The sequence below is a fragment of the Caenorhabditis elegans genome, chromosome X (genome assembly GCF_000002985.6).
Source record: "Caenorhabditis elegans chromosome X".
Classification (NCBI taxonomy): domain Eukaryota; kingdom Metazoa; phylum Nematoda; class Chromadorea; order Rhabditida; family Rhabditidae; genus Caenorhabditis; species Caenorhabditis elegans.
This window is the reverse complement of record NC_003284.9, coordinates 9,902,746-9,906,139: the sequence shown is the minus strand read 5'-3', so window position 1 is coordinate 9,906,139 and position 3,394 is coordinate 9,902,746. Positions and strand designations below refer to the sequence as shown.

Genomic DNA, 3,394 nt, shown 5'->3' with positions numbered 1-3,394 from the left:
AGTACATAGTATGAGTATGCATGTTATATAAGGGAAAAGAAATATCGCGCAAAAAAACATTCAAAAGTTGTAATTGGATAAAATCGAAACAACGTCGGCATTTAGAGGAGTGCAGTCTCATACAGACAAACCATAGTGTTATTGGAAATGTTGGAGTGTGTGAGAGAAGAAATAGAAAAAAGGCTCTGGTGTTCAGAGAAATACAAGAAATGAAAGAAGGGGGTGATGGACAGAAGCAACTGTGAAATGTTTTGGTAACTGGCTCTTGCACAAATTTTTGTGAAATAAACGCTTTTACATATTTATTAGGCGATGCCATGAAAGTTCCATCAAGATAACCTCAAAAACACGTTATCTATTCGGTGACTCGCTAAGAAATTCGTTTGGATTCATCTATAGGAATGTCCGGTTTCTCTTCAGAAAAACTTCCATAGAAAAAAATCAAACGGAATTAATACCGACTAATTCGTGGGCTATTGAAAAATGTCGCTACATTAAATTTCTGATTACTATTTGGTGACCTTAAAATGTTTTCCAAACCAAGCACATTGACCGGTTAACGTTTTTAGTCACTTCAGCAAAGTTTTGGAAAAACTCGAGTATCATATTTTTATAAGCGTACACATTTGATCTTTATTCATAACATATAACTTGTTTTCAGAAATTTGCCTAAAGTACCGATTGTCGAATAGTTGAACTATTACCAAAAAGGTTTTAAAGCGACAGTTGCCGAGCTGTTGAAATGTCTAAAACGTTCGATTGCCCTCAATATGTATTAACTATTTGGTAAATAGTTAAAGTTTTTAAATTATTAACAAAATTGATTGCTTTGTAACAAGATGATGAATTTCACTTTTTGCATGGTTTTATGAACATCTTTTGAAGGCGAAATAACGGAAGCCGTTTAAAAACAAAGTTTTCAGTTACATTGGTTAAGTCACTCACTTCAAGATAAACATCTCATTCAGATAACTTTAGAGCTTGCGTATCAAAAACTGTTGACTACAATTGAGATTGTATGCAATTAAGCAGGTTTGCTTAATTTGTTGCAGCGTTCTTTGAAAATATTTTTGTTTATCTAATCAATCAATATTCATCAGCTTAAGCTGAATTTTTCCAAATTTGGAAACTTTCTCTAAACTGAACAACTAATGTATATGAACCCAAACAAATCTTGAGAACATAAAAGAAGAATGATGGTTAAAAAAGCTGAATGTCGGCTTCTACAAAACAATCTAGGTAAATTCGAGATTTCAGCTAAATTTAGGGTTTTCTTTTTAATTTTTAACGTATCGTTTTAGCATTTTTTGAAATAAAATTTTTGTTTCAAATTCTTTTTTTTAAGCCACGTCATATTGAATTTTCTGATGTTAAGAAAAGGGTTGTGTATTATATCCCCGTCATTATAACAATTATTTTTTAACTTATAAAATGAAAACGTGTGGAATTCGTTTGTATATTTAGGCTTAGGAAAACACCATTCCTAAGCCTAACGAGGAAAATGGGTATCACGTTTAATTTAATTGGGTAAATTGATAGAAATTTAAATAATTTTTTAAAATGGCGGGGGTATTGTACACAAGTACCCGATTTAGGTTTAATAAGAAATAGGACAGATCCTAATTAGTTTTCTGCTTATGCCTAAACTGTTTTCCTTTAAAAATGGAGGAATGCATATGTTCAACTTCTTAAACGATACACGCTATTCAGTTGAACATATTTTTATTTAAAACTTTTGTATCATATGTTTTATTTTCTGTATAAAAACAGTTTGATACAAACAATTATAACAATTAAATTTTGAAATCGGTGATGTGAATTTTTCATTGAAAATGTGAAGTTTACCGATGTCTGGTGACAGAAAGAAGTTCACCAGCTGAGCACTTTCACACAAATACACAGATTTCAATAGAGCGCGCTTGCGCGCATTGCATGAAGGTTGATGTGGGAGTGTTTCTGTCTTGTCCGCATTGGTACAATTCAAGGATCCAAGTGAGGTATCTTTAAATGAAAATTAAGTGCTGGGAAAGTTATTGTTATAGAACTTTTATTAACATGGGGACTGAATCGGCGAAAGTAGTGTTTTGGAAGTTTATGGTTAAAGATTTGCCTAAATGTGGAAGATGATTAGGAAAGGGTGTTTATACTACTGTTAAGCTTAAAATTCGTTTTTTTTTAATTTCTAAAATTCTACTTTTATACAAAAAAAATTGTGACCGTTGCTTTAGTGTTTCAGTTCGAGACAAATTAGTTTCTAAAAAATAACCCTGGAATCTTTTTAAACACAAAACGTTCTACCAATTTTCCACTCCTGTTCATTTTGCACCTCTCTTGAAAAATTGAAAATTAGTCTTATATCTTTCAAAAACATTTGCAAGCACAATTCTAGAAAAAAGTGCACGACTACTAAGAACTGCAATACATTCGATAATTTTTTAACGAATTTAATGTTCGTAATTACTATTAGGGTTTGTGATAAGTCTCGCGTCAAAATTCATATCTTGTGTCGTTGCATATCGATTTGTTTGATAATGTGGGAATTTATATGATCTGTCATTTGGCGTAAGTTCAAAAATTGTTGATCATCCCATGTACCGTAGTAGCTCGGATTCACTTTTTTGAGGCGTTTGCTTGCTCTCGATTTTTTCATTTTTGATCTACGTAAGGATTATGTCCCAAAAAAGGTTTTTTTGAAATCAATAATCGTTGGAGAACGAAAAAAATTATATAGAAACAAATCTGAGATATGAGCACTTTCTATAAATAAACCAGAAAATTAAAACAATGTTTCACTTATTTTAAGAAAACACGTCAATGACTAATTTCGAAATTGGAAGGAAAATATTGTTTCACAACACCATTGAAAAAACATTTTCACGTCATTCAAAGTACAAATGATGACAAACAATCTTGCTACGTTTTACTTGAATTTTATGGTCAGGGATCACAAATAATGAATGCGTTAATCAGAGTTCATATTTTCTTAGTAAAATACAAGGGACTTCGTAAAAAGCCCTTTATAATAATATCATTTTGAAATAATAATCAAATTTTTACAATAAAACGTTTTCATTACTTATAACTAAATTTTATGTCATTGTTCAAGCAATGCAAAGACGGTATGCTTAAATCAGCACCATTTTTTACAATCGGGTTAGAAATTGGCTGTAAATACAGGGTGGACCATAATTACGGCGACCACTTTACGGCACTGTAGCTTTTTTTGGATCATCAAAACAAGTGAATATATAAATGTTGGCTAGAAAAAATCGAACACAATGACATATTAAACTTTACACTTATCACCAGCTCCAGTCACACAGCCCTCAAGACACTCAAATTCCATTCGACGGTGGCGCTCGAGTAGGATCGATTTAGCCTAATGGAGATTTTT

General features: G+C 31.8%; 1 non-coding gene across 1 annotated transcript; it reads left to right on the top strand.

The window, feature by feature from the left end:
- Positions 1–2,831: 2,831 nt before the first annotated feature.
- Positions 2,832–2,852, top strand: 21ur-10665. The gene has a single exon (NR_071896.1).
- Positions 2,853–3,394: the final 542 nt, after the last annotated feature.